The following is a 14,358-nucleotide window of genomic DNA, read 5'->3' as shown; positions in this document are numbered from 1 at the left end:
AATTAGATACAGCAAATCGGAATATTATAACCATGGAGCCCAAATGTTATTTTTGGTCTTTGTTCTGAGGGGTCTTTACTTATAATACACTATCTCGTATGAGTAGGCTCTTTCTACCATATTTAACCATAATCGCTTGCTCGGAGGTTCCTGACTTATCCACTCTCGTAGGATCGCCAGTCTAGCCATGAACAATAGTCTCGCTATTAGTTCTATATTATTTTTAATCTGTAATGTGCATCCTAGAATCAGAGTCGAGGCATTATAAGGAAACATCCTACCTTTTTCCTTAGCCATAAATTCCACCACCTCCCTCCAAAACTGCTGAACTTTATTGCATCTCCATAACATGTGTACATAGTCTGCATTTTGTTCTTTACATCTTGGGCATGTATCCCTCCCCCCCTTTCTCATCTTAGCAACCACCGTAGGAGGATAATGTAATCTATTTATAATTTTCAGTTGGGTAATTTGATGATTCCTATTAAGTGATACTCTCAGGCTGCTTTTGAGGATATCGGCCCATTCCTCTTCGAAAATTGGCCCGAGGTCCCGCTCCCACTTTTGTTTTTTTCCCCCTCCTACCATTCTTCGTCTGCAGTCCCCAATAGCATTATATATAAATCTTGTCCCTTTTTTTTTTCTAGCCATATTAGTGTTTATTGCGTTTAATAGTTCTGAGTGTGAAATTATAAATTTTCCTTTGTCCTTAGTGCATTGTGCTGCGTGCTGAATCTGTAAATAAGGATATTTATATGTGTCTGTTAACATAAACTCATTTTTAAATTCGTGAAATGATCTCAACTTCCCCTGTGAAAACAACTGATCTACTCTACTAAGACCTAGGCCCTTCCATATGTGATTGTTTGTTATAGTGCTAAATTCAGGAAAGTTTGGGTTATCCCAAAGTGGGGTGAAAATATTACTACCTTCTATATGTCAGGAATTCGGTGCTATCTCGGGATTTGGGATCAATTGGTCCAAATCCCTTTTGATGGTACTATCAGGGACACCTCAGGAACCATTAATGAATTTTGGGCTGCAATTGGCGGATGGATGCGTGGAATATCTAGGGATTAAGATACCTATGGATATAGCTCTCTTTGCTGAGTATAACTTAAAGCCCCTTTTGCATAAAATTAAGAAAAAGGTAGACGTATGGTGTAAGCTACCGCTGTCTATGGCGGACCGAGCTGCCCTAATTAAAATGGTGATACAGCCCCAGATTAATTATGTTCTATCGGCAGCTCCAATTTGGATAACGGAAAGCTTTTTTAGGTACATCGATAGAACACTGAATAGCCTACTTTGGAGGGGGAAAAGGCCGAGAACTGGATATAGCACATTTACCCCACCAAAAAATAGTGGAGGAATTGAACTACCAGAGTTCAGGAATTACTTCATGGCCATTAACATCAATCAGATGGTTCGGGATAATAGAAACTCAGCAATAAGGGAGTGGATGATGGGGGGGCTACCCAAAGGTCTGCAGTCCCCAATAGAACATTTCGAAACGAGGCCCGAACATAAAAATATACACAAAACTATCACTAAGATAAAATTATGGGAAAAAATTTGAAACACAGTTAAAAAATGGGCGGACATTTTTTAGTAGTTGTTCACACAGTTTTTCTTTTGTCACCGTTCTTTCTCAATTTTTACTATTAAATTCAATGGGCTTTTAGATTTAGCCGCATCCAAAGGCCAATTAGTAACCCCAAACTAAAATAATGTGCTAACACCATTCATTGGGAATTTATTCAAGGGGAAGCCAGCAGCTAAATGACATCTGTTATTTTACTCTTAAAATAACAGACATCATTTTAAATGGAGCTGAAAAAAACATTGTGTGAACATAGCCTTTGGGTGGACAGCAGAATCCGCCTGACCATAGATAGGACTCTATGGGATGGGCGGAGAGTGAAGCAGGAGCATGCAGGGACTAGCGTTGGAATCCGCTGCAAGTTATCCGCCAGGATTACTTAGTGTACACATACAGTACCCTAATGCTAAGTTCACGCATGGTCATTAAAAACATAGGACGTAGGTTTCTGAATTCATTGAGTTCTATTGGTTTCAATCGAATAACAGCCGTTGTGCGCACAGTGCATTAACTATGGCCGTTGCTTACTGCGGCAGTACAAAACAATGATCACGTCTATTTTCTACTTCCACAGTTCATGGAAAATGGTCGTATAAAATATACAGTTCACACGCCACGTGGCCATCCAGTCTGCCGTAGTGTGAATGAAAACCAATGATTAATTGATTTTCATACACACCCATATGGCCAGCTGAGTTCTATGGATGGAAAATAATGTTCCTAAGGCTGATAGTGTGTACTGTAGGCTAGAAGGTAAAACGGACCCTGTCTTTTGGGGTGGCCCAAACCAAGATGGTTCTCCTTTCCTTATCGAAATGCAAGAACAAAATAACAAACACCAGTTGTAACCACAAAGTAAATGAATAAAGACCGCTCAACTGGTTGCTTGTAACCACCAAAACATATATTTTTTTAAGTTATTTATAGAGATGAGCGAACCTCGAGCATGCTCGAGTCGATCCGAACCCGAAATTTCGGCATTTGATTAGCAGTGGCTGCTGAACTTGGATAAAGCCCTAAGGCTATGTGGAAAACATGGATATAGTCATTGGCTGTGTCCATGTTTTCCAGACAATTTTAGAGCTTTATCCAAGTTCAGCAGCCCCCGCTAACCCAATGCCAAACGTTCGGGTTCGGATCGACTCGAACCTGAACCCGGTTCGCTCATCTCTAGTTATTTATATTGGTACACAGGTACTTGATGACAAATTCTGATTTGGACAGTCATTAACACTATGTGAAGGGGACATAAATATAAATGATAAGGAGGAAGTCTGTACCGACTAGTTAGGGCAAATGGCTATGTTCACACGACGTTGTTTTTAGACAAAATAATGGCTGTTGTTTCATAATGACTGCCACAAATAATGTTCGTGAACTTTATGCAAATGCAAATAATCTAAAATCAGCAGTCATTTAAAATACATAAATTAATCACCGGCATACATAGACCACTTAGGACTGACTAATACTTAACTTTTAATTATGCATTAAAAAATACAAGACAGGTCCACATAGATAACCAAAAAACATCCACTAGTGTGCTCTATATACAGTGAAGTAACCTAAAGGACAAATATGCACATCAGGGAGAAAATCCCTAGTCCCCAAAGGGACGATAATAGATAATTTGAGACTGTAGACCAAGTATCAAAGTGTATCGAGTATATACTAAGAGTAAGGGAAAGAAAAGGAAAAAGAGTGGTAGTGTACCCTACTCTTAGCCCTAATAACCTCTTGCCCTGCCTTTTGGGGAACCCACCTCCTTAATAGGGTGGCCCCAACCACGATGACAGTCCCTTCCTTATTGCACGTGCCCAGAAGGAAACAAGGAACACAGAGGACAGAAAAGAGTGAAAAAAACAGTGTAAACCCAATAACACCTATAAAAACAAACAGCAAAGGATATAGTTGTATGTGCACAGCACCCAGATCATAGGCTGTGCTCGTTTCTACACAGCACATGCGTTCATACGCTGTGCTCGTTCCGACGCGTTTCAACCGTCCCAATTCTGGACGGATTCATCAGGGAACACATGTAGCACTCCACAGGATGTGCTAAAACAAATTCATGCTGTGAGGGATGTTCTCTCGTCACAAAAAATACTTATGGACCTTTTGGGATGGAAATGTATAATGATAAAGATAATTAGCTGGTACTCGATATGGTGACAAAAAACAGGAAAATAACCCCATAACAGTGGATAAATTTGTACTTAGCTACACAGATGGAATCAAACACCGCAGCCTGCGAAGGTCCATGTTCACCCCACGATTTAAAATACATATAAAGAGCTAAAAACTTTCAGGGTTTGCATGCAGTCTGAAGAGAGATCTGTTATTAGGATAAATGTTATTTATAGGCCTCCAGGGCAAACTGAGGACTATGATAACATGTTGATGAATTAAATTACCAAAATATCAGTAAAGGAGGACGTTGTAGTTATGGGTGACTTGCTGAATGTTGATTGGAATATCCCTTGTTGATTGGAATATCCCCACAGCTTGTGAGGTCCCCAACTACAGGAGAGAACATTCTAAATTTAGTATTTACTAATGGGGATCGGGTGTTTGAAGTTACAGCGGAAGAAAATTTAGACTCCAATGATCACCCGTGCTTAAGGTTTGACATACAAACTGAGGCTATGTTCACACTTTGTATGACACCGGCCGGGTCACGGAATGGCTGGTGTCAGATAAGATCATCCTTTACGGCAGTGATTTTCAACCTTTTTTGAGCCGCGGCACACTTTTTATACTTAAAAAATCCCGGGGCACACCAACAACCAAAATGGCACAAAATGACACTAAAACAGTACATATTATACATATAGTTAATAATATAGATTCTAAATGTATTTATTTATAGTGTGAAACCTGGGCCTGTTTTCTTCTCCCCCCTGTGCTTCTCTCCACCATACTTCTCCCCCCCTGTGCTTCTCTCCTGTGCTTCTCTCCACCATACTTCTCCCCCCTACTTCTCTCCTGTGCTTCTGTCCACCACATACTTCTCTCCCCCCTGCTTCTCTCCACCATACTTCTCCCCCCTGCTTCTCTCCTGTGCTTCTATCCACCATACTTCTCCCCCCTACTTCTCTCCTGTGCTTCTGTCCACCATACTTCTCTCCCCCTGCTTCTCTCCACCATAACTCTCCCCCGTGCTTCTCTCCCCTGTGCTTCTCTCCACCAAACTTCTCTCCCCCATGCTTCTCTCCACCAAACTTCTCTCCCCCCTGCTTCTCTCCGCTGTTTCTCTCCCCCCTCCCCATGTTTCCTTCCCCCCTGCTTCTCTCCCCTGTTTCTCCCCCATCCCCAGGTTTCTCTCCCCCATTGTTTTCTCCTGTTTCACAGGGGCACCATAGTTTGGGGAACTTTCCCTGCGGCACACCTGACCATGTGTCGCGGCACACTAGTGTGCCACAGCACACTGGTTGAAAATCACTGCTTTACGGTACTGCAGTACTGGCAAGATGATCTTTAGCGCCGCTGAGTTCTGATGCTTCATTGTGTGCACTGACAGGTTCTCCGTGGGCGCTATTCAATGAATAGCATCCGCAGAAAACTGGCATTTCATTTTTTGCTGTGCCGCTAGAGATCTTGAGAGATCTAGAGATAGTTATGTTGCCCTCTATGGAATCCCAGCCGGAGCGCTCCGGCCGGGATTTCATAGAGGGCAACATAACGTATATATTCGTATTAATTGTGGCCATTGTTGCAATCGGCAACAACGACCGTACTTTTATGAAAATAAACGTTGTGTGAACATGGCCTGTAATGTTATATCAAAACTAAAGTGCTGGATTTTAGAAAGACAAATTTTAGGGAAATGGGGGAGTATAGAAATAATGAAATAAAAAGGTAGGATAAAACATCAGGATCAAGCATTCAGTGGACAGTACTTAAAAATGTCATGTTAAAGGCAAGTAGACAATTATATGCAAAGCAGATTATAAGTGTAAAAGCTTTAAGGGGGGGGGGGGAGTCAAAATCTGCTGCTCCCTAATGGATCTGTATGACCAATTTCACATGTGTTGGATCGTTAAGGCACCTGTGAAGTGTTCAGTCAGTTGATGAATAGGAGAAATGCTGCCCATGGGTGTTCCTAATGGTGAAGAGGGTCGGGAGGAGAGACGGACAGGCAGTGCAAGCCTAGAGAATAGACACTCTAGGCCATGCCAATTTGACACAAAGCTGCAAGTTTAAAAGTTGTTTTTTAGGACAATAACTGCATCACCTGCCAAACGGACTCCAGGACAGATCTTGGATTAAAAGCAGCGTTCTATCATAACGCTAAGTGTTCATAACTTTTGACAGATCCAATTGTGGAAATCATTTTTTAAGGCAATTTTATGATATGCTATAGGCCACCTTTCTAATGGAAAAACTTGCCCTTTATCAACAGTGGCTTTAAAATGATAGCCATGTTCTGGACATAGGCTAAAAGACAGTCCCATTACCATTACTTGATTGGATACTCAGGTATGATGTGTTTGATTTTTTGTCTGAAATAGAAAGGTGTGGGGAGTCTTTTGACTCATTCTGTAGTATTCTCTGTCCGTGCAGCATATTATTAACCCATGATGTGCAGCCTGATATAGTATTAGGCTATGTTCACACTATGTAAGTTCCGTTGTAATCACGGCCATTGTTGCCGATTTGCAACAATGGCCACGATTACTACGGAACTTACGTAGTGCTGCAGGCTAAGGAAATCCCTGTCGGAGTGTATACACATAGTATACACTCCAGGCCGGGATCCCTATCGACGCCGTAAAAAACTGACATGTCAGTTTTCTTTTTTTTTCAAATTCTGTATTTATTGCCACAAACACAACAAATGATGTACAGCAGAACCCACCCCCCTCAGTTCTTAAAGCATATACAAAAATTACCGTTGCACAGAACGGAAGGTATAATGAGACATTACATAAGTGCAAAACAAGCTTATGACTGATAAGAAGAGACCAGGTGGGTCCGCTCACACCATCTGAACCATTTTCACATCTTCAATTATAGATAAAGGATAAAGAGCAAGAAAAAGGGAAAAAGAGTATAGCCGTAGAGAATATAGACAAGGTCTGGAGACAAAAAGGGGAGGGGGGGGGACATGTCAGTTTTCTGCAGCCGCTACTCACTAAATAGCACCCTCAGAAAACCTGTCAGTGCACACAATGGGCCACATTTATCATCCGGCGGACGGATGATTTTTGGCGGAAAGTGCCGATTTGCGTATTATTTTATACGCAAATGGCCGATTTGCGAATAAAATAATCGCAAATCGGCACTTTCCGCCGAGTACGCCAGGGGGCGGAAAGGGGGCGGAAAGTAGGCGGGAAGTGGGCGGAACGGAGGGCGCGGACTCAGAGTCCGCGCGATTTATCATCCGTTCCGCCCAAATGTACGCCGAAAACCTACTCCAGTCCTCAGCTGGCGTAGGTTTTCGGCGGTGCGCACCGGCGCGCACAGGATTTATGTACAGGCAGTCCGCCTCTACATAAATCCCCGTACCGCCGGAGCTGCGGGGGCATTTTTAAGTCCGGCGTAAAAAACGCCGGACTTAATAAATGCCTCCCAATGTGTGCAGCGGGGAATTGGGATGCGGGCACACACCCATCCCAATTCATCAAGAGTTAAGATCATCCGTCCGGTACTGATCTTCTCTGACACCAGCTGTGTCGGGTCACGGAATGGCCGGTGTATTACGCCATGAGAACATGGCCTTAACCTGCTCTGTGCAGCCTCATATAATATTATCTCTGTCTGTCCAGTCCTATATACCATTAAACCCCTATGTGTATCACCACCTATAATATAAACCACCTTTGTGCAGCCCTCATATAGTATTAACCCCATTTCTGGTGCCCCTTATACTTTTAACCCCTCTATACAGCCTCATATAGTGTTAGATCTGACTGTGCATCCTTATATATTATACCTTGGGGATTGTGAATATGCAAAATGGAACCCTAAAACTATCCCAGCAAAATGTTTACTAAAGATGACATTTGATCGAAAATCAGTTGGAAGTCCCAAGCCGAGTAAGGTGTGAGCAGAAGGGGCAAAGAAGCTTTTTATCTTGTAGCTTTAAGGAGCTTAGGAAAACCCATACCATATAGATATGTAGACCTAAAAATGACAAGGTTTTGAAACTTTTAAGGGAATAATAATAATAATAATAATAATAATAATAATAATAATAATAATAATAAATTGTTTGGTCATGAAGGGGTTATTTCCTGTGAACAATGAAAAAGGAATAATAAAGTTCCTAAAGCATGCTGTGAATTCTTTGAGGGTGCACTTTATAATATGGGTGATATATTGGTGTTTATAGCTTATAGGCCTCACAAATGGTCTCTAAAAAAAAAAGTTGGAAATTTTCATGAAAATATAAAAGGACTTTTTTTTATAATACCAACACAAAATTGTAAATGTATAGAATTAACTGATTTAATTATTAGAAATAAAGAATTTGAATCTATCTGTATCTATATTTTTTATATGTAGATACCTTTAACTTTTCATAATATTTTTCTTTTCTAATAAAATGGCTATAAAGAATGGAAAACTTTTAATTACAATGTTTTTTACAACTGTTACTTGCATGTAATGTCATCTTGTTCGCAGATACAACATCCACAGAAGAATTCAACACAGCCTACCTCTTGAAATTATTTTCATTGCTTGAATGGTCTCTTAGACAGATAATTTACTTTGCGTGTAGAAGTATGTGGTTCCCAAGACAATAATTAGTTTAATTTTTTCACCTTTCTTTCTCTATTTTGCCGTTTAAGTAGTGTATAAGCAATTTATTCTCATCTTTACCAATATTTTTTTCTTTTTTTGTGTGTCTGTTTTCTAGGTTCATTTATGGGAATGGGAATTTAATTGCAGTCAATGTAGGTAATTATTTTCTGTTTACTGCTGACATAAAAAATTCACTCATTCAGAACAAGGCCATTTTGTCATTTTTTTACCTTATGTGCCTTTATTGTTTATTTTTATTTTTAGGTTTATCTCATTTTTTCTTAGGAAGTCATATATCCATATGTAGCTAGACCAGTAATTAGTATCCCTAGCAACTGACATATTGACTATCTTTGACTAAATGGCTTATCTGAGAATAAATTATTAAAGGCCTGTTAATAGAATAGGCCATTAATTTTAGATCAAGAGGGTTCAATTTCTGTCATCCCTACTGATCAACTGATTGACCTCATACTGTTTACCAGAGAATAACACTGTACAATCTGTAGTGGTTGTGTGTGGTACTGCAGCTGCATTTCTATTCAAAAAGATGAGACTGAGCTGCAATACCAGGAATACTATATATAGCTGTGCCTGGTCAATAGTGACACTACTGATATGATAATCCAGTCAAAGAAGAACCCTTTACACACCATATAATATAATTTTATTTCTTTATGATATAAATAAGGTACCTAATAACCTTTTTTTTTTTTTTTGCTTAAGCAAAGCATGAGTTTAAAGAAGGGATGGTCCGAACCTGGTTCGGACGGAGTTCGGACGAACCCGAACCCTCCGCAATGATTACCGCTGTCTGCCCGCTCCGTGCAACGGGCGGATCCAGCGGGAGGAACGCCTGAAAAACACAATGTTGAAATTGAGTGGATGGCCACCATATAACAGTAAATAACTGCCATTATTTCAATATAACAGCCGTTGTTTTAAAATAACAGAAAATATTTGCCATTAAATGGCGGCCATCCACTTAATTTCAACATTGTGTGAACAGAGCCTTTCTGTGTATTCAATCCACTCCTGGTTTTGGTTGCAATATGAGGACCACAATACTGACTGAAATGTACATAGTGTGAACCCAGCCTAAAGGTGTTGGCCACTTTATAGTAAAATTTTTCAGAGTACAGTATAAGTAAGTGTACTATCAAAAATAGAGACTATGAAAGTCAGTTCACCTCCAAGAGTTGAATGGATCTCAGTCAATACTAGAGGTCTGGCATTGACCTCACGCCTGTTCAGTATTAGAGGAAGAAAAGGAGTGTGGTCCCAGCACTCCAGAGATAAAATTTCAAAACTTTATTTCATATAAAAAAATATATAGGTAAAAACAGAGCTCATGTAGAGGCTGCCCCCCAAAAAAACAAAAAAAACAGCAGCCTCTACATGAGCTCTATTTTTACATATATATATATATATATATATATATATATATATATATATATATTATATATTTATATGAAATAAAGTTTTAAAATTTTATCTCCGGAGTGCTGGGACCACAATCCTTTTCTTCCTCTATTAAGTAACTGTACTCCCTGCACTTACGGACAGCAGCTCCCTCTGTACCTCATAGAGCTAAAATAAGACTCCCCTCCTCCAGGCTGTGCTGTCCTGCTCTGTGGTGAGTTTGTCTATTAGCTGGCGGTCATGGAAGACATGTGACCAAGACCTGCCCCACAGTGTCTTCCATAGGCATATACAGGCTTAGTGATGAACACTAGGTCTCGGGGCATGGTCACATGCTTCTCCATGTCGGCTATCTTATGGACAGACTCACTACAGAGCAGGGCAGCACAGCCCGAAGGAAGGAAGGCTGATTTTAGCTCTATGAGATACACATGGAGCTTCTGTCAGTAAAAGCCTCTCAGCCAGTGACGTCAGTTTGGGCTTTTTGGTAGTTCCCCATGGACAAGCTGATAGCCAGAGCATGCTCACACTGAGAGACACCACAACAATGAACAGAATTTCTACCTGGAACTCACTTTGAAAGATTTGTGGGCCTACGACGGAGATCTCCACCACTCACCATTTACTTCATCATCCATTGCTTGGATCACATCTTGACTGCCTCACTCCGAGACTGCTGCTTTAATTAACCAGCTATTCACTCATTGTTGATACTCTGGTGAAGGCAAAAATATCTTTGGGATGGCATCAAGTTAATGGATTAGGCAGAGTTTGGAGTATTTGCCCCTTTAGGGTGCCTTCACACGAACAGTATCGCTGCGTATTTAACGCTGCGTTTTTATCGCTGCGTTTTTGGTGCGATTTTTACATGCGCGTTTTGATTTCCACATGATTTTCATGGGGAAATTAACCCTTAGGGGACACAGCTAGTTTTGGTTTTATGACACGGTCAAATTTTTCAAATATGACATGTGTCACTTTATATATTAATAACTCTGGAATGCTTTTACCGATCCTTGTGGTTCCAAGATTGTTTTTTCGTGACATGTTCCACTTTATGTAAGTGGTGCATTTGGGCCGATACCTTTAACTTTTTTTTGAGAAAAACTCCAAAATGATGTGAAAAATTGAAAAAAATTGCATTTCTCTAAATTTTAAAGTCTTTGCCAATAAGGAAGATAGTTATACCACATAAATTATTGATTAATTCATATCTAGAACTTGTCTACTTTATGTTGGCAGCATTTGGTGAACATGCGTTAACTTTTTTAGGATTTTAGAGGCCGTAATTGTTTAGTAGCAATTTTCTAAATTTTTGTGAAAATTTTAACTTAGAATTTTTTAGGGTCCAGTTCAGTTTTGGAGCATATTCTAGAGGCCTGGATATTAGAAAACCCCATAATTCACCCCATTTTGAACTCTTCACCCTTTGAAGTATTCAAATTGACATTTAAAACAGTTTTTAACCCTTTAGGCATTTTAGAGGAATAACTGCAAAGTAAGTGTGAAACGTAAAAATTTCCATTTTCTTTGCAGACATTCCAATTCAATTCTATTTCTTTCATACCGCACAGCTATAAAAAGTGAAATGCAATAAAACATTTATTCCTCTGAATCTGCAGTTTTTATCAATACCCCATTTGTGGACGTTAAGTGTTGTGCGAGCGCACAACACGGCTCATAAGAGAAGGAACACCCTTTAAATTTTGGAGTGTGGATTTGGCTGGAATAAATGTAGGAGACCATGTTACAGTTACAAAGCCCTCCTAGTGCCGAGACAGTGGAAACCCCCCACAAGTGACCCCATTTTGAAAACTACACCCCTTCAGGAATGTAACAAGGGGTACAGTGGGCATTTGGACCCTACAGATTTTTCACAGTTTTTTTGCAAAAGTGGGCCGTGAAAATGAAAAATCACATTTTTCACACTTATACATTGGTGAAACCCAACATTTTTCAAATTTCAAAAAGCTTAGAGTAAAAAAAAAAAAAAACAATATTTGTAAAGCAATTTCTCCTGAGCACAGAAATACCCCATTTGTGAACATAAAGTATTGTACGGGCTCACAACAGGGCTCAGAAGAGAAGGAGCACCTATGTCTGTGTGTGCACAGAAGTTTACTGACACTTACTTACGGATGCTGACTTTCGATTACTAACGGACACAGACTGACACTGAGGCTTACTAACGGACACTGACTGACTCTTACTAAGTGACACTGACGCTTACTAATGGACACAGACTGACACTGATGCTTACTAATGGACTCTGACGCTTACTAACGGACGCTGACTGACGCTTACTAACGCTTACTAACTGACGCTGACTGACACTAACGGACGCTGACTGGCGCTTACTAACGGACGCGGACTGATGGACACTAAGATCTCCCTTATTACTGGGAGATCACAGGGGAGGGGGTACTTTTTATTATGTGTATATATGTGTGTGTGTGTGTGTGTGTTTTACAGTATATGGATGCAGGCTCTGATCTCCTCACAAAGTGAGGGGTCAGAGCCTGCATCCATGCTCTGTCACGATCAGATACTGTGATTGGCAGCTCTGATCATAGAGCTGCCAATCACAGTATATAGCAGCATGTGCCATGCTGCTGCAGCAGGAGGGGGTCACAGCAGAGATCGCTCCTTCCCCCTCCTCCTCGCAGCATTGGCTCCCCGGTCCCAGAACTCACTCTGAGCTACGGGATCCGGGGAGCCAGTTCTGCGAGGAGGAGGGGGAAGGAGAGACATCTGCTGTGACCCTCCGGCACAGCGGCAGCGGCGGTGGAAGCAACGGTATTGGCGGCAACGGGGGGGGGGGAATCAGGGGGGTGGCAGCAAGATCAGAGGACACCACAGCGGGGGAACACGGCAGCGGGGGACTGAGGATCTTCAGGGGACACATCAGCGGGGGAACACGGCAGCGGAGGACCGGGAATCAGGGGACACATCAGCGGGGGAACAAGGATTGGGGGACGAGCAGCTGGGGGGGAAACACAAGGATTGTCAGACATGGCATCGGGGGGCGGGACGGCACGGCAGCAGCTTCCCCCGGATCCCGGAACTAGGCAGAGACCGGGACCCGGGGGTTTACTGCTTGCTTCACCGGTATTGGTGGATCGTTACCGATCCACTGATGCCGGTGATCGCCTGTGCTGGACCCCTTAAGGGGGTCCTGCAGCAGCTACACTAAACTGTCAGCTATCAGCTGACAGTTTAGTCGTGGCTCCCGGTCACTGTTTATGTAAACAGTGAGCACCGGGAGCCGGGAAGTTATTGTACGTCCTGGTGCGGAAAGTAACCTCCTGCCAGGACGTACAATAACGCCCTGGTGCGGCTAGGGGTTAAAACGTGTATGTAAAAATCGCACCAAAAACGCAGCGATAAAATGCAGCGATAAAAACGCAGCGTTAAAAACGCAGCGATACGGTACATGTGAAGCTACCCTTACAAGTAGTATTTGATGTGTTCAAATGTTTTCTTTATGTGTTTGTTATGGACCTCATAAGCCATTCCAGGTGACTTTTGATGCCTATATACTCATATATCCCATTCATAATTTTTTTTTTTTCTTTTAACCATTTCTGGTTATTCCGATTACTAAGAGCTGCACCCGAAAAACCATCCAATAGTGTTCACCTAACCATGCTGACGTCTGTGTTGTTTGTATACGTCTTTTTACCTGGTGTGACTCAAGCGGTACACACACTCAGAGCTGCACCAGTATATTAGGGCTGTGGCGCTGGGATTACCTTATAGACCAAGTCTATTATCTTGCATGATTGATGGATGTGCTGTGTGCTGGCACCTCGAGATCAGCGATTGATGTCCTTACCTAAGGCTAGTCCATCAATTGTATTAGTCCAGAAAACCCCTTACTGCAATCTTTATTTCTTCATTCCTTTTCAGGCCTCCTGATATTCAGCTTGAAACCTGAACCAAGTTAGAAATTCCCCTCATGTGAGTGTATGGATGGAAATTCTGTGAATGAAGAATGTTGCTGCCTTTTCATCTCATGTACCAGCCCAACATTATTGTCATACTTTACTTTTGGGATTCCCTTTTGTGTGTAATCTCAGCTGGTGGGTTCTCACTTCTCTCCCTACACTGTGTGAGTGTGTGTGACCTCTACACATGTGCTGCTTATATATTTAACCCCTTAAATGGGTTTTCTGATTAAAACCTACATATCCTGTATCCAGAGGATCCACAGCTCTATTCAAAACAAATGAGGTATGGAGGTCACTTGGGGGGGAAGGGGGGGGGGGGCACAGAGATTAGTCCATCCTTGATCTCTTACTTGTCCCCTATAAGGGCCATATAAGGGTTTATTTTTTGGGGGGACCAAATAAAATTTTAAACAACACCCTTTAATTTATCATACATTTTAATGTTAAACAAGGAAAAAATTGGCAAGAAAGTTCACAATTTTGCAAAGTTGGGAAGGTGGTGGTGGTGGTGGTGGTGGTGGTGGGGGGGGTCGTTCATTTTGCAATAAAACTGTCATGTTATCAGTATTCCTGAGGTTGATGCAATTACTCCAAATTTGTTTAGTTTCCGTCATGGTTTACAGATGTTTTCCCTTT

This window comes from Dendropsophus ebraccatus, chromosome 3 (genome assembly GCF_027789765.1).
Source record: "Dendropsophus ebraccatus isolate aDenEbr1 chromosome 3, aDenEbr1.pat, whole genome shotgun sequence".
Classification (NCBI taxonomy): domain Eukaryota; kingdom Metazoa; phylum Chordata; class Amphibia; order Anura; family Hylidae; genus Dendropsophus; species Dendropsophus ebraccatus.
The sequence above is the reverse complement of the archived record's forward strand: the minus strand, read 5'-3'. Positions refer to the sequence as shown.